Source organism: Lacerta agilis, chromosome 4, assembly GCF_009819535.1.
Source record: "Lacerta agilis isolate rLacAgi1 chromosome 4, rLacAgi1.pri, whole genome shotgun sequence".
NCBI classification, from domain to species: domain Eukaryota; kingdom Metazoa; phylum Chordata; class Lepidosauria; order Squamata; family Lacertidae; genus Lacerta; species Lacerta agilis.
The window spans coordinates 28,054,286-28,080,093 of record NC_046315.1 but is presented as its reverse complement, the minus strand read 5'-3'; the positions used below and the strand labels follow the sequence as shown (position 1 = coordinate 28,080,093).

At 42.7% G+C, this 25,808-nt stretch overlaps 1 long non-coding RNA gene across 1 annotated transcript; it reads right to left on the bottom strand.

Moving 5' to 3' along the window:
* Window positions 1-360: 360 nt before the first annotated feature.
* LOC117044988 lies at window positions 361-11,320 on the bottom strand. Its single transcript, XR_004426384.1, has 4 exons — window positions 11,255-11,320; window positions 5,864-5,929; window positions 2,224-2,307; window positions 361-511 (listed from the first exon to the last, which is right to left on the bottom strand). It is a non-coding gene; the product is annotated as an uncharacterized LOC117044988 (long non-coding RNA).
* Window positions 11,321-25,808: the final 14,488 nt, after the last annotated feature.

Below are 25,808 nucleotides of genomic sequence, written 5' to 3'. Positions count from 1 at the left end.
AACCACGGGAAGAAAAGAATGACTAGCTCTTTGGGGTGAATTATCTGGACGGCACACCTGTGTTTGGTCCATGGGTATCACCAACGTGGAAGATATATGGGTTATGTTGGGTGACAAATGCTAAACTATTCCAGTTGCTATAACATCCTATCTGGACAAGAGATTAGCTCAGTTAACAAAAAAAGAAAAATAAATACAAAACCGAATTGCAGAATAATGCAGAGAAAGGCTTCATTTTATTGCTGCAGGTGTGTCATCTTCAGGTATTTCTGAATTAGCAGGGGGAAACCATGAGCTGTTTTGTTGAAGCCATCATGTGCTGCACAACATCTTAATTCATCTGCTGTTGGTGGAGGGCGTGTGTGCGTTGGTTGTTGTTCTGTTTTTTATGGCATGTGCGGGTAGTTGTTTTTTAATCCAGTCAGCCATTTGCTGGATCTTCAATTCCCCGGCGTACACGTTTCTTCTTTGCAACGCTATCTCCTGCTTTCCACAGATAAACACCTCACACCTAGGAGACAGGAGCTTCTAATTAGTATTAAAACCTGAAGTTTTCCTGTCTTGCTTTGAAGCTTTCCAGGGTGCTTTTTTGTGAATAATAATGTCCTCAACTCTACATTATACAATGTTCAATCAAACGTTGGTTTAGACTTAGGGAAGGGGGAGTGCTGTGGTCTTCCAGGTACTGTTTGACCTATCACCCCCAGCCAGCATGGCCCATAGCCAGGGACGGTGGTAGATGCAGCCCAACAACATTCGAACGCCTTGGGGTTCTCCAATCTCAGTCTAGAACATGAATTCCTGCAAGAGAATCCGTTACTCTTCTGCTCTGTGTTGGATTGAGGGAAGCGCACCAGAGAGGACTTGATCCATCAGAAGAATCTCCTACACATGTTCTATTTAAGTGAACAAAAGGTTTACAAAAGCACAGGTTCTATTCTTAGGGTTGCAAGAGTTACTAAGCCCTATGCAAGATTCACTCCCATACTGCATTTCCCCCTGAAAGGTCACATGCTGCATGATGCTAAAACCTCTCTATCATTTAAGAATATAGCGAAAGGGATGCAGCTCAGTTACAGAGCATCTGCTTTCCATGCAAATGACCCAGCACATCCTCAACCCTCTAGAGAAGATTTGGAGGATGCAGGGAGGAACAAGGAGAGGAGAGGATGGGGGAGTTACATTACACAGCTGAAGCTAACTGTACTAATTGCTCCGGGGCAAAAAAGAGCGCTTGGGCACAAATGGTTGGGGCTGGGCAGCCACATTGGCAGAAATGATATGGCATTCCTCCAGTGCATCAATGCCTCCCACCCTCATTGTCACCTTGTCTGCCCCAGCCACCATCAAGTGGGCCATAGCAATCCCGGTGTCAGGAAGATGGCTCTGTCACACCACTACTGCTGTTCACCCAAGCCCCCACTTTCCTGCCCATTTTTATCCTTACTTATTATTTACAATATGTATATACTGCCCTTAACAGGGCAGTTCTAGGATTTCCCCTGTGTTGAATTTTACATGATAAACATTTCAAGGACCTGTTGGAAATGATGGTAATGACGTGGGTGCTCAATTCCAACATTTCCTTCTACCACATGAATCAGATCGCTGGTTTAGTGAGTGTGTGAGCTAGGAATAAGGGTGTGTGGATTTTCATTCCACATAGTGGGCCATAGTCACAAATACTGGAGTGTGTGTGTGTGTAGGCATGCATGTTAAGATGGTCATGCTTATTCAGAGTGGTGGGATGGTGGCAAAGGGTGGAGTGGAGCAATTTCTTTAAAAGCCCTTTCATCAATTGAGAGCAGGTGTATATGGAAGCATTGCTATCTCAAGTTGGGTTGGACAGGGTCCTGATATGCTACAGAGCCATCATTTATCCAAGCACAATACTGGAGCCTCCTCCAGAGGCCGCTCATTCCTACGACTGCAATATGTCTCTGAGCATACTTTGATGATATACATATTGCTGTTGATTTTGTCAAGGCAAATTAATGGCTGTATTTGCATTATACATTGAGTATTCTGCTCAAATGTTTAACTCCAGAGTAACGATTGTATTGCAATTAAGAATGATAAACATTTCCTTCAGCTCCACATAATCAATATTCATACACTTGTTTAAATAGCCATTCTCCAAACGGGACTGACCAGCGGCCTCTTTCAGCAATTAAATTAACATTTATTTTATAGGATGCATATGCTGTGTTGGATCCCACATACCTCTCTCTCTCTCTCCACTCAGTAACTACTATCCTCAGAGGTAGAAATATCCCAAGGAGATAGAAGTCTTCATTCTAATTTTCCCTGTAATATATCAGCATACTTGAGGATATTTTTCAAATGTGTCACTGAACATGCCAACTACTAATGAATTTAAAGCAATCAATAATATGGATTATCACATCCAGACTCTTTCTCTGAACAATAAAAAAATAGAAATCTCAAGGGACTGCTCTATACATTATGGATGCCAAATGAAGGTCATGTTAAATCATTCCCTGGTTGCTGTTGCCATGCAGCCAAGAGTACCTGAGCAAACTATCTGGATGACACTGCCTCTATCTCTTTTGGGTGGAGGGAAAATGGATGGAATGATGAAAATTGCAGAAGATTGCACACCATTCAGTAGTTACTCCAAAGTATAGCACTGGTGAAGTTAAGGAATTCGATGTCTGCGTCTGGTCAGTTCCTGGTTGGATGATCACTTGGGAACAACCACATGTTTGCTGCCTTGGTTCTGTGATGGAAGAAAGTTGGAATATAAATGTAATAACACCAATATCATGTTAGAGGTAGGTAGCCATGTTTGTCTGCCATAGTCAAAACAAAATAAAAAATCCTTCCAGTAGCACCTTAGAGACCAACTAAGTTTGTTCTTAGTGATGTAGAAGGAACTGTTGAAGTGGGTCTCTTTGATAAGTTGACGACTCTAGTCTGTTATGTTTCTCTTTACTTGACTAAGGAGTCCAGGTGACCAATCACAACAGAAAATACTAGCTAGTGATGCTTCTAGAAGAGGGCAGGCATTGCAGAGCTGGGTCATTTCCAGCTCTACAATTCTATTATTCCCTGTTCCCGGGGCTGGAGGTGATGTCACTGGAGTATGAGGAGAAAAAATGGACAAGAGGCAGAATTCTCTGGAGCTGGGAAAACACAGAAGCCTGATCTTCTCTCTGTGCTGCGTCCATGGCTATAGCTTTTGAAAAAGACTCCTAGAAACCCAATGCAGGAGCAAGATCTTCTGGAGTGTTGTGCTGTAACCCTTCTATCTTATGCTGAATCTGTACACTGTGGGAAAATGCAACATTCCTTATTTCCCTAGAGTGGGCACAGGCAGGAGGACATCCAGTCAGTGTAACTTCCCATTCCACTGATTGGATCATCCTCCCCTTGCATGTGACCTGGGAGATGGGCGTGGCCCTGGCTCACTCCATAAAAGAGCGGAGTCATGCAGCCATTTTCTCAGTCTATTTTAGTCTTGCAGTCTTGTCTTGTTCTATCTTTTGCAGCCATGCTGCTCTCCTGTAGCCATTTTGTTATCTTCATGTAATTTCTCTGTCTGCTGCCTCTCAGCCAGCAGCACACGAGTTCAATCTGCCTATGAGATGAACTCACAGTTTATTATGTAACCACTAAGTAAAGCCTGCCTTTCAGGGATCAAATCATGAACTGAAATGTGAGTAAACCTTTTGTTACTTTACACAGGAAGACTCTTGTGTCTTTATTCTTTTATGAGTGATCAAAAGGGGATACCAGGAATAAACTTAACTAAGAGATTCATACGAATCTGCAAACTAGCTTCCAGCTATATTGTGGGGAATCTGCTCTGCTACATCACTTACTAGTGTGGGTGAAGAAAATATAATACTTATTCAATATATCCTTTCCTACTATCCTTAACATTCCCACATATACATGTGTAACATAAAACCATATATCACGAAGAAGCCAATGTATGCAGTGACCTTCTTTCCAAGGGAACCAAACCTGAGGTATGTGCTGGCATCCCTGAAATCACTTACTGCTAGGAAACTGGAGTGTGTATAAACATATCTCTTACTTTGGTCACCTGCATATGATTACCTGTATATTATTAATTGCTTAGCACATTGTGGCATTCTGCTAAGTTTGGTCAGGGGCCTATGACATCTGTGCTGGTGGAACTCAAGTTGGACAATTTTAAGTTAGTTGTAGCCAAATTGCTACCATCAGTGCTGCTGTATTTCTGACTGTGTTTCACTCTCTGTCTTAGACTTGCAGCTTAAAAAAAAAGTTTGATTTTCTTCCTTCTTATTTTTCATCTTATTATAAATGTGTAAATCCATACTTAAGGCTAGAATGAGTTTTCACCTACAGAAGGATTAAAATCCCTCTGTTTTGTAATTTAATGACTGACTGACATTTCTAAATTTAGTCTGATAATTCTTCCAAGGACAATTGGATTTCCTATGCAATTGTTTCCCTGTGATATGCAGCCCTCTGCTATTACTGTTTCTGAATAGCAACAAAAATTGCAATATGATCTGCTTTGGAATGCAAACATGTTTACTTTTTAACATTTGCTAGGAAAAGTTCAGTTTAAATTTGAGGATTGCGGAAGTAGGCTTCAAATGTCAGTAAGTAGCTTGGGTTTACATTATTACAAATTGAGGACATGACTTGGGAGTGAAACAGCTCAGAGCAGAGGTTGCAGGTGGGGCACAGTTCAGGGCTGAGGAACTCATCAAGAATCCCAGGTATGTCTTAAACCTAGAAAATAAAGCATGTGGCAGTAATGCAAAGTAGCCGGGTATGGCTTAGGGGGAGCCGGATTCAGAAATGGACCTGAGTCTCCTAGCACGATCGGTGTTCTGAATGGACTCTGATGCATCAACAGCAATTTTCAAGGGATGAACCTGGAAGCATCTAGTACAATCCATATTACTGCCTTGTTACTGCCACCTCTGCCATGTGGCTCAAAATCCTGCAGTACCAAGAGCTCTGGAGAACCAACAAGTCAGAGATCAGGTTGATCAGGATAACAAGGAAGCCAACCTCCAGCAAGGAACACCTCAGTAGCAAGGTCTTGACTCTGTAGCAAGGCTGTTTTCTAGCCATTTCTTGCCTGTCACCAGGGCCTTGATCCAGGGCATGCTGGACACATGTCAGACTCTGAGATGATTGACCTCCTGCTAGCAGTGGACATGCCACTGCCTCTGCTCCTGGAGTGATCTTGGTGGGTCTGGAGCAGAGGAGATGCATTGATTTGTCCAAACCTATGGCATCTTTGACTAGACCAGGCTTCCTCAACCTCTGCCCTCCAGATGTTTTGAGACTACAATTCCCATCATCCCTGACCACTGGTCCTGCTAGCTAGGGATCATGGGAGTTGTAGGCCAAAAACATCTGGAGGGCCGAGGTTGAGGAAGCCTGGACTAAGCTATCTTCAAGGGTTGTGGTCCTTGTCACCTAGATTATCATGGCAGTCACAGACAACTGCAAGGTTCATGTGCAAAGAGAACAATTCTGGTCGTGACTAGCCAATATATGACATATGATGCAATATGATATAGAAGTCAATGTCATAAGTGTGTTTTGGGAGAGTCTGAGGCTCCATGGGAGTAGCAAAGAAAAGAAAAATCACAAAATCTGAAATGTAATTGATAAACATAAAGGTGCACATTGGCAGCTGAGAGGACGTTCACGGAAGGATAAGCACCAGTCAGCCGATTGCAGAATGAGTGAAACCCCAATCAAGAAGTGCTGTTGGGAAGATAAAATGCTGACCAGGGCATGTTCTTTGGGACTATAGTTAGACAGCTTGAACACATGGCTGTACAGCTGAAATAGTAATAATTAATAATAAGGAAATGATACTTACCCCGTGCTGGTCACCTTATTAAAAGAAGGATATTGGGGAAATGGAAAAATCACAGCTGGACTCTACCTGGAATGATAGATGGATGAGATGCAATTAAAAAGAGCTCACTGCATTTCAGAAGACAGATTTTTTTGAAAGGAGGAGCTGTCAAAATATCCCCAAGATCCATGAGACATAAACTATATGTGTAATTTTTTCTGTCTCTCCAGCGTTTTCATTCTTTTTCTTCTAACTTAAAATATAGAGGCAGTATCCAGGGCAGAGGAGACAGGATTCTTAACCCTTTGGCATCTAGTGTTTTCTGCTTCTCAAACTCCGCACCAATACTGCCTTACGCTCCTCTTCCCTACCCTTGTCTTTTGCTCCAGATGGCAAGTGTATGTTTTAGGTTTTTAACAAGGGAATATAGTACAGATATATACCATACTTTTCCTTGTATAAGACTAGGGGTTTTTTTTTTTTACCTTAAAAGAAGGTTAAAATATGGGGGCATCTTCTACACGGTCCCCAAAAGCAGGGGGCATGTTATACATGGGGGCGACTTATACACAGAAAAATACGGTATATAACTGAGTGACATATGGAATATGGAATATGGGCCTCAGCCACTACAAATTATTCCACATGATATTCAGCATTGTCTCAGCGGCTTATTAACTCCAGGCTAGCCAAAGATAATTCTACCTCACAAGGTGCCACATGCAGTTCCCAAAATCTCCTCTGAGGAGGATATTTACTCCATCAATTGGATTCTGAGGGAAGATTTACAGGTCCAGCCAACAAGCTTTGGAAATTTCCAGTGAAAGGGCCACCCCCACCCCAAAGTTCCGCTGGTGTCACATGGCCCTGGGCTCCCCTCAATCATGGTGCGATATATGCTGACAGGGTCTCACTCCTGCAGCATGGTGTGCAGCTTCCAGGTCAAGCAGAAGTGAAGCCCCACATAGTGTGCATTGTAGTAAGCCAATCTCGAACCAACCAATGAAATGACAAATATAAATATGATGAGAGAGGCCCGGGGGCTGTGCAACTTTCCTAACTCAGCACAGGCAAGTTAGCAGAGGAGCTGGAGCTGCCATTTCCACCAGCATCACCACCACCACTACCAATAAGCTGTGGTAGTGGAGAGGCATTTCAAATTCAGGGGAGCGGGAGGCTGATCAGCTCTGGCAGAAGGAGGGAGGTCAGTCGTAATGAGCAACTGTGAAGAAGAATGCAAATTGCACAAGGATTTATGAAGCCGTTTCTGCTCTGTGAGCATATTCCAGATAAGTCGAGTGTTAATAAGGCAGGCAAGTTTTTCAGCTGTGCCAGCTGTTATGAAGATGCTGGCACACTTTCCGAGTGGTACTTAGCGAAGGTTAGGCTTACCATGTCATAGCGCATAAATGAGCGTAGGCATGTCCTGCCTCGATACACACGCATGCAGCCAGTTACAGAGCATGCTCAAATCACCATGCCATGTGAAGACAGGCAGACAGATCTCACACTTAAACATTTCAAAGCAAATCAGAGGGAAACAAGAGGTACTAGGGAAAATGATGGGTGGCAAGATAGAGAGAAGGGGTGGGAACAGGAAAAAAATAAATAAATCATCCCTAGGACATTTTGCTGCCTACAGCAGAATCCAGTTGCTGCCTGGGATGTGAGGGCGATCTGGCTGCGACATCTGTCACCCCATTGATCGCCAGGGTTGATTCGGCTGATCTGGCTGGCTAGGCGGGTGTCCCCTTCCTCCCTCACCGCTCCATGTGCGTCCCTCCCGAAGCTGCGCGCTCGGTGGAAGAGGACGACCATCCCAGATAGAAGGAGTGTACCGTTCTTCGGTCAAGGGTATACGATAGCTGCGCTCCCCTGCTAGAACCTCCAAACAAGCTCAAGGTTGCTGCCTGAGACACTAATGCTTTTTTTAAAAGTATTGCTAGACCAATCAGACACACAACTTTTTAAATCTCTCCTCATGGTCATGGTGCCCCCTGAGGCAGGTTCCTTCAGGACATGGCAGTTCCAGGTCCTGAAAAATGCATTCCATAGCAACTATTAGTCAATGTGGTGCCCTCTAGAGGCTACACATGTAACCACTGAGCTTTGCACAATTCTGGTGGTCCATAAGAGGGATGGTTTCCATTACGGTTTGGAGTGAGACATCAAACTGCTTTCAGTTGCTACAAGAGAAATTGGAGACTACAAGGGAGTTGCTGACAATATATTCACACATGGTTCTTATCCCCCCCCCAAAAAAAATCAGTTGCATAATATAAATCGCTTTAATATATATTTTTGTGTTGTATTTTAATGTTGGAACCCTCCCTAGGATGTTAGGGTGGAGGGCAGGTGATTAATGTTAACAGCAATACAAACAAACAACAACAACAACAACAACAACAACAACATTAATCACTTTCCATTCCAGCTTTAATAACAGATCTCCAACTTATCCCTTGTGTTCAAACACACAAACTATTTCAAGTGCAGTAACTTGCAGGTATCTTCTTCTACCAGTAAGAAGTGGTGATTTCATTTGCCCTTTCAATGAGAAAAGGCTTGCTTATTAGTTACACTGAATGGGTTGTATGGGCAGATCAGGAATTGCATGAAGAGTCTGTGTCAATAGCTATTAAGCCAGTTACCAGCACCAAATACAATGATCTCTTCACACTAGCAGCTTGAATTTAGTTCTGAAGATAATTGGCAGCCAATGTGGTTTGACAATTACAAGGTAATGTTCCGTCTCTCTGCTTCATTCAGAGATTGGGCTGCAGAAATGCAGCTGCAACCCTTGCAGTCTCTGGGCGCTGTCTAAAAATCACCACCACTGCCATTTTTGAACCATTAACACTGTAGTGTAACAATACAGTGGACGCTCGGGTCACGAACGCGATCTGTGCGGGAGGCGCGTTTGCAACCCACAGCGTTCATAACCTGCAGCACCGTGTCTGCGCACGCGTGGGTTGTGATTCAGTGCTTCTGTGCATGCGCGAGTGCTGAACCCGGAAGTATCCCGTTCCGGTACTTCCGGGTTCAGCGTGGTGCGCAACCTGAAGCAGCCGTAACCCAAGGTATGACTGTAGTGCTAAAGCTGAAAGGGCTGATTGCAGGATGGTTTTGCACATTGTATACCCCAAAGCACAAGCAGATCGACATTGTGTCCCAGTTACCTAAATATGCATGATTGGATCTGGATCAGAGATTATGTTAACATGTTCCCTCTTCACTTTATTCGAACAATTCTGAACTCATTTACAAAGGAGTATTCAGTAATCACTGGGTGGGGTGGTTGTTTATGAAACTTATCTCCAGTCCTGATTTATATTAAATGTGTGCAGCAAACACAAGATTCACCTTGTATCTCTGGCATTTGAAAACAACCCACTCTGTTTCAGACCTTTCTGTGTTGTTCCAATTCAATTCATTTTTTGTGTCTGCAATCTGAGCTGGTAAATCTGAAGGCCTGTTTTGCTTCCATTTAGTATAAAGGAGTATAAAAACTTTTCCCACATAAATCCCTTTTTCACATAAATGGATGAAATTTGCAGGCAAAGGAGTGGCTTAAACTCCTTAAAGGAGTGGTTTAAACTTGCTAAATTTCAGGCAGATTCATCAATGGGTTTCTGTGCACTTTTTTTGTTTTCTGTGATGAAAAAATAGAGATGTATGGTTAAAAACAACAACATCCTTTTCTTGCCAGCCCTCTGGGCATTTCCCCTGTCAGCTTGGTTTTGTTTCTCAGAAAAGAAGGGGGGGGATTTGTGTATCTAACTTTTTTGGAAAAACCAAGGCCGAAAATCAACTCAGACCTTGACTACAAAGTGACTCAAATATGCCTTGAGGCACCTTGCTTGCTAACAGTGTGATCCAATTTAGGAATGTGAGGTCGTGATCTGAATCACTTCCAATATACCCTTGTTGTTTGGGTATGCAAAGAACTAATGCACACTCATATTCAAAATTATTGCATAGCATTTTTGTACTGCTTTTGATTCGCCTGTGTAAAAATCACCCATATTATACAGCAGGGGTCAGCAAACTTTTTCAGCAGGGGGCTGGTCCACTGTCCCTCAGAGCTTGTGGGGGGGGCAGACTATATTTGGGGGGGGGGGGATGAACAAATTCCTATGCCCCACAAATAACCCAGAGATGCATTTTAAATAAAAGCACACATTCTACTCACGCCGATTCCTGGACTGTACGCGGGCCATATTTAGAAGGCAATTGGGCTGGATCTGGCCCCTGGGCCTTAGTTTGCCTACCCATGTTATACAGGTATAGAGAGAGATACTGGAACCTCAATTTGCATCTCTTTTCTTATTTCTTTTATCTGATCCCTTTCTCTTATTTCTGCTGCCATTCTTCCTTTCAGCAGATGAGAACATACTGAGTTCTCAGCATGTGCCAGTTTGATGGGCCCATCTCCATGTTCATTGGAATATTACAATGAAATGATGTGCTTGGGGGTGGTGTGGGGGGAGTCTCCAGGTTCATTCAGTCCTTCTTTGGAGTAACTCAGCAAATGCCTGTGGAATAATAGCAGGTTCTGGAACTGATCCAATAAATTGTCCTAACAAACCAACCAATTAATTAGAAACTATCTATCCAGGAGATCTCGGCAGCCAAGCGTGTGAGAAACATGCAGATTCAAAGGATGGGGTTTCTAAGACTGTCACCGTCATTATATGCTAAAAGATAGCGTCTAATTATAATGAAGGCAAACATTAGATCCAAATTCCTCTACATGCTGTGTACATAGCACAAAACTGACAAAATGAATCAGAGCTCTGTGTCATCCTAATCCATGAACTTCAGAGATTTAAGCAGATGCAGTCTAATCACAGGCTCAATGTAGTCATACTTATAATGCACACTGAGTTGTGCCATTCTCAAAGGAAGAGTATGCCCTCGTATGCACACACGTGAGGTAGGAGGGGCTGTTGCCCAGTGGTAGAGCTTTGAATGCAAAAGATCCCTGGCAACTCTGGCTGAAAGGATTGAATGATTGGGGAAGGGGATGCTTGAGTCTCTGAAAAACACAGGTACTCAGAATGGATAATACTGGGCTAGATAGGCAATTCTCACCAAGAATCGGAGGCCCCTTCCTTTGTTTGTATGAATAAAGCAGTATAATGGGTTGAAATCACTTCAAGTGAGGGAATCGATTTTTAAATCCACCATATGTATGCATAACAAGTTGAAAACTAGTACAGTGGGGAACAGGCTGGATTAAAGCCTTTCTCTAAGGCTTGTTCAGGTTTCTTGCCATTGCTGTGATATAAAAGGTCATCTGTCCTACTTCAAGGGGGTTGTCAGAAACAATCCTCAATTTGAAGGAGCCCTCTGTTTGAAAGCCAAGTTCTAGCGTTCTATCTGTGCCATACATTTAAAACAGTTTCATACCACTTTAACTGCCATGGCTTCCCCCAAAAGAATCATGGGAAGTGCTGAATTGTTAGCAGGCCCCTAGTTCCCTAACAGAATGGTGTAACTGTCAATCCCTCTTCCCAGAGGACTCTGGGAACTGTGGCTTTGTGAGGGGAGCAGGTGTGTTCTCACAACTCTCAGCAGCCTTAACAAATTACATTTCCCAGGATTCTTTGGGGGAAGCCATGACTTTTTAAAGTGGTATCATACTGCTTTCAATATAGAACACAGATGGGACCTGATTTGAAGATACAAAACTGAGAGTAGAAGTTTTGGAATTGCCTATCAGTCACACGGGTCATCTTATCATTCTTCATGGTGCGATGCATCATATTTTTATTTAAATGGTAACTATTTAAAATATTTTTCAGCTGTACATATGAATTACCAAATAGAAATATGTGACTTTTTTGCAATACGTTGTCTTTGTGGGGGTGAGACTATGTGACCACCCTATTTTTACTACTTGATGGGGGAGCAGTCAAAGTAGCACTTCCAAGCTGCAGCCTTCCTAAAACATTGAGTCTATCATGTCCATTCAGAAATCTACTGCCAAGCCCTTGTTTATGCAGTGGGGCAGAGCTGCCCCCAACCCCATCATTGGTGTTGCTGGAGTACAGGATTAGGGCATGACAAGGTGACAGTGAGGTTAAGGTTGCATGGGTGCCCCAGAAGGAATGCTGGATTGGCTCTGCTGCTACACCTGAACAACCTGATCTCACCAACATCCCACCCCTCCCCAGACCTGTCCATGTAAATGGCAGTGATGCTGATCAAGAAGATAGCCCTGGAGTTCCACCCCACCACATGGCCTGATACTGCCCCTTTCTTCTGCATGGACCAGGCCTCTCCTGTGGGATGTAGAGTCAGGCAAGAATAGGACATCACATTTCTGAAGAGTTATGGGGAATCATTCAACATAGTGCTAAGGAGATCAGTCCATCAGTATTTCAGCTTGCCGGATGGAATGATCTCCCCTCTTCTGCTCCTGCATGCTGTTCTGGGGTCCTCCCAACACCCCCAGGATCAATTTGGGGGTTGTGGGGAGGACATGGGGGAAGAGGGGGGCAAAAAGCCCCACTGCCCTAGCAGAAGACATTACACTGGCTTCCCCTAGTGGGACTCCTTAGTTAAATCTTGGACTCTACCATCAAGCAGTCCTCCAGTTTGGAACCTCTTTGCCTTTGTGTTTATTTATTGATTAGAAACAATTATTGGAATCCCTTCGTAGCCCAGCGAATCCATTCAACTTAATTTAGGATTCAAAAGATTGGATTTTGTTCCGTCAATGTACTTTTCTCTACATACATTCTTATTGGTTTAAGGACTTGCTCAATACTTGACGCTTCCTCCAGAGCTGCAGCCCTGCCACTCACCTTACTTGAAGGATGAATATGGCCCTTCTATTTAAAGCTCCTGCTATTTAAATATAACTGAACACAGGCTTCATGTCAGGGGAAGAAGAGAAATGCAGGTGCCCTCCAAATGCAGAAATAGGAAGAATATGGCTGGGAGTTTGCACTCATCACAGACATAATAAGTCTGAGTGAACATGTAGCCTTTGAAATGCACAGTGCCCACTTTTGCACAATGTGCTTTTTCACAAAGTGGATTGCAATTGTGCACACGTTCAGGTAATAGCATCATCTGAAGTGGCAGTTACTATCTGTGCTGTCTGTACACATAGGTGGGCATGTTTTCAAACTAGTGCACAATGGTGTTTTCTATTCCTCTCTCTTCAATTAGCGTTTTCACTGTATATATTTATCACAGACTTTCAAAGAAGAGGGGCTGGAAACTGGTTTGTCAACGTACTGTAGGATACAGAGGCAGCTAAGTTACTGTACTACTCCTGATTTTGCCTATTTCATTCATTTACAAGTTAAACATGGTGAGGGGTGTATGGCACAGCTCTGCTGATAGGTCTCCCCCAAAAGGAGGCGACCCTATAAAGCTCCTTTTGTGTGTGATTGCAGCAAGCGTTGGAGAAGTGCATTATTGGCACAAAGCAGATTACCACTGTTCCAGCAGAAGGCACTTTAGGTGGACAAATAGCATACCCTGCAAGTGTCCCAGAAAAAAAGGGTCATCCCGTTTTTTTCACGCAAGAGCACAGAAGCCATTTGGGGCCACGTGCTCTCACGTGATTTTGTGCTGAGATCTCACAACAAAGCAAGCCCTTTTTTGGCAGGGTGTGATCTCACGCAGCACCCCAAACACATGATTTTGGGCACCGTGAGAGCATGGCCCCAAAAAAGCACGTCTTTTGGGTTCTGTGATCTTGCACGTGTCACATGACTCGTGCAGGAGCACAGGTGGGAAGACACACTCTGGTTTGGGGACTCAACATGTGGCACAGGGACGACATGGGGATGACATGCGTGCAGCGCTCCAAAATGGCGGTTGTGCACACTCTAAAGCTACAGTCGTACCTTGGAAGTCGAACAGAATCCATTCTGGAAGTCCGTTCGGCTTCCAAAGTGCAGCTTCTGATTGGCTGCAGGAAGCTCCTGCAGCCAATCGGAAGCCCCGTCGGACATTTGGCTTCCAAAAATAGTTCGCAAACCAGAACAGTCACTTCTGGGTTTGCGGTGTTCTGGAGCCAAAACCTTCGAGAACTAAGCTGTTTGAAAACCAAGATACAACTGTACAGTGGTACCTCGGGTTACGAACTTAATTCATTCCGTTCTTAACATGAGGCGCGCTTTCACTAATACCAGTTCCTCAAGTAACCGTAGGTGCAGGGGGGCTGGCGGGGAGGGGTGCCACCATGGACGTGGCTTTTCAGCAGCAGCATCACTTTCAAATACCAGGACAGTGGGGCAGTGAGGTCTCAAGGCCAAGGAAGCTACATCTGCAGTGCTGCTCCTCCCTGCCACCATTCCTTCGTGGTGCTGGGAGGTGAGCATTGGCTTTCTTTCCTGTTGATGAGCTCCCCAGAGGCACCTGGTTGGCCCCTGCAAGAAAGAGGATAACTGGACTCGTTACACCTTAGATCCAGCCCATTAAGGCTCTTCTTCTGCTTTTCCATAGTTTCTCTTCTTCATTCTTTTTTTTTCTTTTTTCTTTTTTAAATACATTATTGAATTTATTTGGGGAGGTTAAATACGGAGGTCACCATTTGCCTTGCAGAAATAGCTACCTTGGCAAGATGACAAAGCAACCAGAATGACAATTCAATCTGAGGTTTTATTTTTAGCTGTAATGTGCCTTCAGCTTGGATCCACAGTTTTAAATCTATAGTGTATTTTCATTTTGAAAAGCACTTTTAAGTGATAGATTGTTGTTAGGAATGAATAACATTTCCTGTTAATCAAACTGCTTTGAAACTTAAGTCATTTTAAAATGCATATTTATTTATTATCCTTAAATTATGATCTGCCTATGAAAAAGCCCAAGGTGCTTTGAAAAGAGTTCCCAGTGGTCTGCTACAAGTGTGGTTCCCACTATCCAAATGCTCGTTATATGAAAATATCCAAAGGTGAGGAGAGATTGGACAAACAAGTGACAATTTCTCCTTTTGCAAGGTTTCAGGGGGTTTTCCGGGGTTTTCTCATCATTTTGGTGTCAAAATTCCATGGTTGAGAATGCATTAGAACTTTCCCCATAGGAATCAATGAAAAACGGCATGCAAATGCTCACCTAACAAATTATTTCCTGAGAACTCATTGTGTTTGGATAGCAAGACACTCATGTAGTTCAACAGAGCAGGCATCCTTAACATTTGAAGGCAAACCTGTATAGGGAGGTTTTTAATGTTTGATGTTTTATTGTGTTTTTATATTCTGTTGGGAGCCTCCCAGAGTGGCTGGGGAAACCCAGCCAGATGGGTGGGGTATTAATTAATTACTATATTATTATTATTGTTGTTGCTGTTATTGTTGTTGTTGTTGTTGTTGTTGTTACACACAGAGAGAGAATTCTATAACCTCATTCAAGTACATTTAACTTCCCAAAAGTATGGGTATTAAGAGTCTGGGTCTGAGGATGAGGATGCAACTGGAAGACATGATAGAAGTGTGCCTGATATGTACTGTATTTGGATACTATTAGTGACATTGTAACCAAATTTTGCATGGTGGTTCCTGAGATCAAGGAGCAGGTTTTTGTCTATGTCAGGGTACAATCGGATGCCATTTTGAGTCAAGATGGTGGACTGGACTCTTCAAAATTGCACTTTTTTACCACTAATTTCAAAACTGCACTGAGGACAAATCTTCTAGTTCCCTATGAAGCAGGATGAAGATAATATCTTAAAACATACTATGGGTGTGGTTTTGAGCATGGAGCTGATGTCTCTCCCTGCCTCACACTTTCCCACAATATATATGATTGAATCCAGCCAAAGTTAGTTGAATCTGGTTCCCACTGAAATCAATGGCGAAAGCAATCCAGGGGATTGGACTAGATGACTATTGGTTCCTTTCCGACTCTAAGATTATATGATTCTATGATTTCAATAAGAACCAAGTTCTACTAACTTATTCTGGATCCAGCCTATTTCCGACCCCACCTCCCGAGGGCGATTACTTTCAGTCACAAAGTCCCAACTTTCAAAAAAACAAAAACAACAAGGGACTTGAGTGGGCCATATTGCAACTCAGCCCCATTCTGTCCCCTGTCAGGAGTTCAGCAGGACACCACCACTGCAGCACCAGTAAGTTGCTGTCATGCCTAGTTTACTATTTTTATTACCTTACAGAGTATAAGAGGACATACCTTTGTGCCAAGGAGCTCACAATCTAAAATTCAATGTGGGAAAAACAATCAAAGAAAGATAGAGAAGTGGGGGCGGTTTGGGAAGTTATATGGTATTGTTTACATTACATGTGCTGAGGGCTTAGTTACAGGCTGAGTTACAGTAGGCCAGCTGTTCTCAACCTGGTACCCTCCAAATATTTCAAACTACAGCTCCCATCAGCCCCAGACAGCTTAGCTAATGGTCAGGGATGATGAAAGTGATAGTTCAAAACACGTAAAGTGCATTAGCATGAAGAAGGGTTGCAGTAAGACATGGGCACTAGTGGAGGTGACCTGCCTTAGATGCATCTCTGTAGAAAAGCAAGGTGGGTGGAGGGAATAAAGAGATGGGGACCTGCTAAGGTATAATTTGGATCTGTTCACAAATAAGCAGGGTTGTTTTTTTCAGTGGGAAAAGTGTGAAAAGCAGAAGAAATCAGGGAAACTAATAGTTGATTTAACAGACATCAGTTAGGCAGCATGCACAGTTCATATCTAATACAAATACAGTGGTACCTCTCGTTAAGTACTTAATTTGTTCTGGAGGTCCATTCTTAACCTGAAACTGTTCTTAACCTGAAGCGCCACTTTAGCTAATGGGACCTCCCGCTGCTGCTGCGCCGCCAGAGCACAGTTTCTGTTCTTATCCTGAAGCAAAGTTCTTAACCTGAAGCGTTATTTCTGGCTTAGCGGAGTTTGTAACCTGAAGCGTATGTAACCTGAAGCGTATGTAACCCAAGGTACCACTGTAATCTTATTGTCAAGATGTGCTGAAGAGGTCCCCATATAATTCAGGGCATGTGATAAGTCCACAAGATACGAAGAAACACTCTATTGCCCATTTCCAGCAAAGCAACAGTAACATTGCTTTGCCAATAAAGAAGACTTAGAAAACTCATTTTCCTCAAGTGGCAACTAGAATGATCAGAGGTATATTTGTTGAAAGCATGACTTGGATAGATATTTGGCCATATGCCTGAGCTGCCCCAGGGATCAATCCAAATTTCTTGTCTCTGTGTTCAGAGGTTAATGGTGATGCAACTGAAAAATGAGATATGGTGCCAAACCTGTGAGCGGTTCAGGATTAGATTGCTGGCACGGGGATAATGCTGCTGAACTGCATCTTCCAAGAACATCTACTCCTGGTAAAATAGGCACATAATTTTTGCATATGAATCTACAAATGGGGTGGGTAGGGGAGTACTGAACCAAACCAAGAGCTCTCCCTGAATGAGAGTATGAGTTTATGCATAGGCATTTCATTACAGTGGTACCTCTGGTTAAGTACTTAATTCATTCCGGAGGTCCGTTCTTAACCTGAAACTGTTCTTAACCTGAAGCACCACTTTAGCTAATGGGGCCTCCTGCTGCCGCTGTGCCGCCAGAGCACGATTTCTGTTCTTATCCTGAAGCAAAGGTCTTAACCTGAAGTGTTATTTCTGGGTTAGCGGAGTTTGTAACCTGAAGCGTATGTAACCCGAGGTACCACTGTACAGTCGTACCTTGGATCCCAAAAGCCTTGCAAGTCGAAAGTTTTTGCTCCCGAACGTCGCAAACCCAGAAGTGAGTGTTCCAGTTTGCAAACATTCTTTGGAACCCGAACATCCAATGGGGCTTCCGATTGACTGCAGAAGCTTCCACAGATGCAGCAAATATACATTGCAACTGTGTAATAAAGGATACAGGAATCAAGGTGCAGTAATGGCAGATTTACGCATGGTTTTGTCCCTCTAGTGCAGAAAGCAACTGCAGCACATGCATTTCCTTTAGCTTAATGTGTAAAACAGAGCTAAGGAAATGGGACGGAGAATGGGCAAGCAGAATGTCCCTATATTGCCTCAAATTGCTAGGCAGGGGTAGAAGTAAAAGGCAAGGAAAGCTCTTAACAGGCTCTGCGATACACACACCAAGATCTGTGGCATGGAAGGTTTTCAAAATGTAAATGTGTGTTTTCAAAATGAATTTGAGGCTGTTCTTTAAGTAGCTTCCGATACAGGCTACAAAACACTTGGCTTTGCGGCTTCCTGAGGAAGGAGTGCTTAACCAGAGAGAACTCCAAGAGACTGGGCCTGGCCAAGCGTGGGGCAGAATCTGCTCTTTCCAATTATCCGCCAGCCTAATCATAAAAACATCAAGCTGCATGCTCCGTATGTCATTTTTTAAATATTGAATTCATTCAGGAGTTTCTTGATTAATCCTTTATTATTCCTCTCCAAATCCCAAGATTCCCCTAACCCTGTGCGTGTGCTTGATTATCTGAAGCAATTCTAATACAGAAGCAACTGCTGGAATCGTTTTAGAACTGACTCCCTCGTTCCCCCCCACACCCTCCACACACATACTAATACCCAACAGAACACAAGTACAGCACAGCCTACAGTGCCTCTGGCAGGGACAAGATGGAGCCAAAAACTCCCAAAACCACATGTCTTTGCATTCTTCCCTCACACCCAACCTGAGACTCATGCTGATAAGGACTTAAAGGACTTTTTATATATTCAAAGGTTCAAAAAAGGCAGATAATACAATTCACCCTGTGCAATGAACCAGGAAGAGCTCTTGAGGCAAATGTGTCCTTTAATAATTGGCCATTGCCACAGCCTCATATTTTTTTCCTGGCTGTGAAGCTGGAGGCACTTCAGACTTATGGGATTCCCAGTGAGTAAGGGAATAATGCTGCACAAACCTATTGGTTACTGCAGCTGATTTAACCATACTATTCCCACACACCCTTCCTTGCAAGTTTATTGCATGGTATATGCTGAGTAAGGCCACAGTCACACCATACATTTAAAGCACTGTGATGCCACTTGGGCAGTCATGGCTTCCCCCAAAGAATTCTGGGAGCTGTAGTTTGTTAAGGTGCTGGGAGTTGTTAGGAAGTCCCTGTTACCTCTCAGAAAGCTACAATTCCCAGTGTTCCCTGTGAGGAGGGCTTGATTGTTAAACCACTAAGACAATTAGACCCTCTTTGGAGACTCTCTTAATGGTGGCTGATCTCACAGGTAGAAGACATCTAGAACCTTCTGTCCACACATTATGTCATGGATAGCAACCCCAGGAGAGATGTCCAGCTGATTAAGGTGAAACGCTTTCGTGGCTGCTGAGCACACATGGAGCAGCAACCCAAGCAGGTGGAAGAATTTAGATGATCTCTTTGCATGTTGCATTCAGCTGTCCATGTGGACAGTAGGCTCCAGATGTTTTCTTCCTGGAAACATTCTTAGAAGAGGAAGCAGTCAAGCTAGCAAAAGAACACCAGAGGGTTGACTTCAGCCCTTTTCAGGCATTCGCCTAAAAGCATGTGGGCTAAAGGTAGGAAGTGAGCGGGGGCATGCACACAAGCCCAAGAATCACCATATGTGCTGGCATCTGAATAGGGCTTTATTCAAACATCAGAGTGAATGTAAGACTGTGTTGCATTGTGAGAGACTTCAGGTCACTAGCTGGTCCTGCAGTCACCTCTCCACATGGCAACCAGTGTGGTGTAGTGGTTAGAGTGTTGGACTAGGACCTGGAAGACCAGGGTTCAAATCCCCACTCAGCCATGAAACTTACTGGGTGAGCTTGGGCCCAGTCTCACTCTCAGCCTAACCTACCTCACAGGGTTGTTGTGAGGATAAAATTGGAAGGAGTGGGACTATGTATGTCGCCTTGAGCTCCTTGGAGGAAAGATGGATATAAATGTAATGAACAAACAAATAATAAACAGCTGCCACAGGGTTGCCAGATTCCACCTTGAGTGTCAGTGATTGTGTCATTCTCTTAAAATGCCACAGTAATTTTTGGAGTGATTCTCTATGTAGATAGACCAACAAAGCTGCTACACCAGCCCTGTTTCCTTCAATCAACATACCTTTAGCAGGTGGCGAGGCTGTAACATATATCCAGATATAGGGAAAGTATCATGAGTCCATTTCCCAAGGCACTGATCTTTGTGGTACAAAAAAAATTAAAAAAATAAAAGAGAAACACAATATATCTAAGAGGAAGACAATATATTATCTCCCAGAGAGGCTTGTCCTGCCCCAGTAACCCCTTTGGCATCTTCCTCTGTGTAATGTCTTCACCTCATTAAAGCTTTAGTTGATGAATTAAATATTTAATGCATTAAATGGGCTTCCTTTGTACAGGAGAGCTCCGTTCTTGTTCCCGGTGTGTGTGATGCTGTGTATCCTCATGGGAAGCTCCAATTTGCCACACTAATTGTGCGCAGATTCTTCACAACCTGCCTAATTTCCTTAGCAGCCAAAGGAAAGCAAGCAGAAAGGCAGCCTGGCTGATTAAAGGCAATTGGCTCCACTGAATGTCACCCAGTCAGCTAAAGAGCCATCCATTCCTGTTAAGGTTGCAACCCAGCACTATACATCTCAGGGCAGTGATTTGAAGCTGCTCTGGCTCACCCGCTCAGCACAGGGGCATCGTCAGGTACACAGCAGATAACATAGCACAGCAAGCTTGGAGTAAAACCAAAAATAAAATAATGGAAATTTAATGATGTTAATTCATACTGGAACAGTTTCCCCCTATTTGTAAAGTAGGTGTTTTGTGCATGAGTGTCCCATGCATCAATATGGAGAAAGAGGTGAAAGGGGTCTTGCAATGCTAGATGAAATTCCTTCGGGAGATAATTCCAGAAGATGGTATTCAATGAGACAATTTCCACTTGTGCAGTCAAACTTATCATGCCTCTCTTCTCACATTCAATTCCCCCCAAAAAGGTCTGCTCTGGAGAGTTGGGAGAACCCCCTCAGAACAGATTTAGGGGGTGTGCAGGGGGGGGCACAGAGAGAGGAGAGGAAGGATAAGTTCTGTTGTGCAGCCAGAACAAAATTATTTCACCAGATTATAGGAGCCAACTCCTAGGGACTGAGGTTCCTTCAGCCCCCAATAACATATTTGAGGGGTCCACCTCCCCTAAAGTTGATGGGCATTGCAATGCAAATGGTGATCAGTTCTGTGGGGTGAGCCTTAATTCCTCCCCCCCCCACACACATATTTTATTTAAGTTGTCACCCCTGCACCAGATACTGACAAAAGTTAGGATGTCACTAACAAAAAGATCATCTCTCTCTGGTCCCCACCTGTCTTACTTCTGAGGCATATTCTTAATGCAAGTCGATGTGGTTGAAGGGAGTCCATGAGGTATCTGTGTTCAAAGGAGTTTAGGGCTTCAAAGATTGACACCAGCTCTTTGAGTTATGTTTGGAATTGATCCCAAAGCGGAATCTATCCAAAGTTAGTGAAGTACATAGGTGTTGTATACCTGGTCCCAGTCAGTAATCTAGCTTCTGTTTCATAGCAACTGTAGTAAGGATGGGGCACTAGTTTGAAGGTGTTTTAACAAACAACCCCCCCCCCATTCTAATTATGCTGGTCCCCATTTGAGGTAGACACAGTCACCCTTCATTATGCCCACCTCAAATGATATTCACTCCTTGGAGAAGGCAGATATGATGGCAAGAGAACTCCACTGAACCCAGAAGAGATCTGTCAGCTCCAGGGCTGAAGGTCCCAACAGGAATGTGACTGGTAGGCCTCTGGTTGCTGGAGTTGTGGCTGCCATTTTAGTTTTCCTAAAATTCAATGCCCCCAAAAAAAGTTCTGCCCTTTATTAGCATTGTTGGCTCGTTGTATGCTATAGAAAAGCAGCTGCTGGATTCAGCTGTTTTCTGTATGTTGCATATTCTGTAGAGATTTGGTTTTATCTGTTATACGGAATTCTTTTTGTATTTTAAAGTTTTATTATGTCAGCCACTCTGGAATTCTTGTGAAAAAATGCAGTATGTAAGTTGAAAGAATGATGGATGCATAAATGAATGAATAACATGCTCTTAGTGTTTTTCATGAGGATCAACTGCAGTACTCAGGAATCATGGCAAGTATCTGCTGGGAACTTAGGGAGGGGCTGTAGCAAAATCTCCCTCAAATTTGCCACCCCATGTGTGTGGAGGTGGGGGAGAGATGGACAACAAACTGATTTAAACTATCTTGGTGCAGCAATGTTCCCGGGGAAGACTAATGGCCACCAGCCACTGCAATCCTCTAATGTCCATGCTGCCAGCTTTCCAAAGGAAGGAAGGAAGGAAGGAAGGAACCGTAAAGGAAGCAGCGAAGAATGATACCCAAATGGTTTGCAAAATTCACACCTTTTCAAAAATCTTCATCCCAGTTTAAGGCTGCATATAGACGAATCCTGGGAACCGATATTTACGCCTCAGAAAGCTACATTTCCCAGCACCCTTCACAAACTTACAGCTTCCAGGATTTGGCAGAACCAAATCTGGTCTCTTCCAACTCCCTGCAATGCAGGAATCTTTTGCCCAACATGGGACTCAAACCCACAACCCTGAGATTAAAAGCCTCATGCTCTACTGACTGAGCTATCTTGCTGAGTTTGTGCTTTAAATGTATAGTATGTACGCAGACCCTTAAATTCTTAAACGGAGGTCAAAAGTGCAGCCATGATCCTTTTTTAAAGCTCCGTCCTATTCCACAAATTAATAAAGAAACAAACAAAATATATAACTACACTAAAGTGTCCTGTGAAAGGTCAAGTAGGATTTGGTCTGTAATTTTCAGACCAACCCCTTGAGTTCCCACCACCACCATACCATTCCATCCAAAGCCAGAAACGCAGAGCTAGAAGCTGGATTCCAAACCAAGCCTGGTCAGCAGGAATGGCTGAAAGTCAGTGCTAGAGCATCTGCTTGACATGCAGAAGCTTCCAGGTTCTATCCCCAGCATCTCCAGGTAAAGCTGGGAGTGACAACAGTCTGAATCACTGGAGAGCCACAGTCGGTGTAGTGACAGCTCTGAGCTAGCTGGGCCAATGGGTTGGATCAGTGTAAGGTATCTTCCTGTGTTCCTGCTGAAGCAAATGTGTGAATCTGGACCAACTCAGGGGAAGTTCGATTGTGAAGGGAAATCAACTGCTTTGGATTTGGAGAGGGGTGGGGACTCGCATGCTCTTCCTTGACCATTTCATTCCATCACACTGTACTTTATTTCCTGACTGAATGAAAGAAGTATATATAAAATAAAATGGCAAGAGATAGGTAAAATATTAGAAGCTGCTCAAGCGGCAAAGGAGGAGCTCATTCTCTGCTGGGACCAGGAAGCCACCGAGCGGAACTCTATTTTACTTTAACCAGGAGGAAAGGACAGAGGGTCGCTATCCGGGACTGAAAGCTGCATTGTCACCGTATAAGTAATGAACGCATTCCAGGAGCAGGTCTTGTATCTTTCATGCCTAGAAATTAGGAGGAAAACAAGGCCCTCAAACAAGATTTCATTGCTGGTAGTACAAAAGACGCGAGAGGTTGTTACAGCCATTTGCTATAGAGTTTTCAGACTGAGGTTCACATTCCATTCTATTTTTTTTTCCTTAATAATTTTTATTAAGTTTTCTCGTAATTCTTCTTTAAACAAAAATTGTACAGCATTTATAGATTACATATATATACAGAGATTATATCTCACACACATAAATAATACTCTTATGCTATTATCCTGTAGAAAACTTGTACAATTTGTTATATAGAAAAAGAAAGAAAGAAAAGAAAAAAGGAAAAAAAAAAACCCTTCCCCCCTTCTGCTTCCCCCTGTTCTTCTTCTGTTTTCCTTTGCCACCTGTATCCACGGATATATGCTTCTTTATTATGATTATCATCTGTCACATATTTTCAATCTGTTCCCATATTGTAAAGCCACTCCTTCAAATTTATCTTATATTATTAATAAAACATTAACTTATATTGTCCAGAAAAAAACAGCTTTGTTATAAATATAAAAGAACTAAATCATGTATTCATATTCCATTTGTATCTTTTCTCTCTTAATATTGTTTTATAACTTCTTTGATTTCCCAATAAAGAATTTTTTTGAATAACTATGAGACTTGCATTTCCCTTTCATTTTCTATATTCCATATAACTTATTCAAATACACCCTAAATTTGTCCCATTCTTTTCCAAAAGTTTCACCTCCTTGTTGCCTAATCTTTGATGTTAATTTTGCTATATCCATGTATTCGACCATCTTTTGCCTCCATTCCTCTATGGTAGGAATCTGTTGCTGTCTCCAAACTTGGGCCAGCAAAATTCTCGCTCCTGTTGTTGCATAAAGAAATGTTCTCACATCATTTTTCTCGATGTCTTCTCCTACCATTCCTAACAGGAATGCTTCAGGTATTTTTTTAAAGTTATATTTGTAGATCTTTTTTAGTTCATTGTATACTTTTTCCCAGTATTGTTTTATTTTGTCACAGAGCCACCACATATGTATAAAATTACCTTCTTTGGCTCCGCATTTCCAACATTTCTTATCCCCAGACTTATACATTTTAAACAGTTTTGTTGGTGTGAGGTACCACCTGTACATCATTTTATATAGATTTTCCTTGAGCTGTACACATGCCGTGAACTTGATTGTTACATTCCATAGCTTATACCACTTTTCATAATCAATATTATACCCTAAGTCGATTGCCCACTTGATCATAGAGCTCTTAATTTCCTCGTCTTTGGTATGCCATTCTAGTAGAAAATTGTAGATATTCGATAGATTTTTAGTGTTATCACATATGACTGTTTTCTCCAGTATTGTTTTTGTTTGTTCAAACCCTTTCTCTTTTTTATCTTTCAAGAACAAACTATGAATCTGTCGATATTCTAGCCATCCTTGCAATCTATCTTTTATGTCCTCATAAGGTTTCATTACATATTCATTGTCTTTCTCTACTAGAATGTCTCTATAGGAAAGCCACTGTTGTTCCGAGTTTTGTTTTTTGACAGAGAGTGCTTCTTGAGGGGATATCCAACCTGGAGTTTTCCTTTCAAACCATTCTTTATATTTAGCCCACACCAAATATAATGATTTCCTTATTGAATGGTTCAAAAAGGCCTTGTTGACTTTGACCTTGTCGTACCACAGGTACGCATGCCAGCCGTATCTGTTTGTAAATCCTTCTAAGTCCAGAAGTTCTACATTTTCTAATTTGAACCACTCCCTTAACCATACTACACAGGCCGACTCGTAATAAATCTGTAGGTCAGGTACACCAAAACCCCCTCTTTCTTTCTTGTCTGTTAAGATCTTAAATTTGATTCTAGGCTTCTTTCTTTGCCATATAAACCTGGATATTGTCCTCTGCCATTCTTTAAATTGGCTTTGTCCCATCACAATTGGAATCGTTTGGAAAAGAAAGAGCATCTTAGGTAACACCATCATTTTTACCGTGGCTATTCTCCCCCACCAAGACAGCTTTAATTTATCCCATATGTCTAGACTTTGTTTAACCTCCTTCCACATAGGTATATAGTTGTTTTTGTATAAGTCGGAGTTTTTAGATGTAAGCCATATACCCAAATATTTCACTTTTTTCACAGCTTCAATCCCTGTTTCCTGCTCTAACTGTTGTTTCTGTTCCACACTCAAGTTTTTTACCATCATTTTAGTCTTGGTCCTATTTAATTTTAGACCTGCCAGTTCTCCAAATTCTTCAATCACCTTTAGTGCTTCTGTCATTGATTTATGCGGGTCTTGCAATGTGAGAACTATGTCGTCCGCAAAAGCTTTTACCTTGTGTTCTCTGAGCCCCTGTTTTATTCCTATGATGTTTTCTGATCTTCTTATCTCTTGTAATAGCACTTCCAATGTTATTATAAATAACAAAGGCGAGAGTGGGCAGCCCTGTCTTGTTCCTTTTGAAATACTTAAGCTCTGTGTAAGATCGTTGTTTATAATAATTCTTGCCTTTTGATTTTTATATATTGCGTCCACACATTTC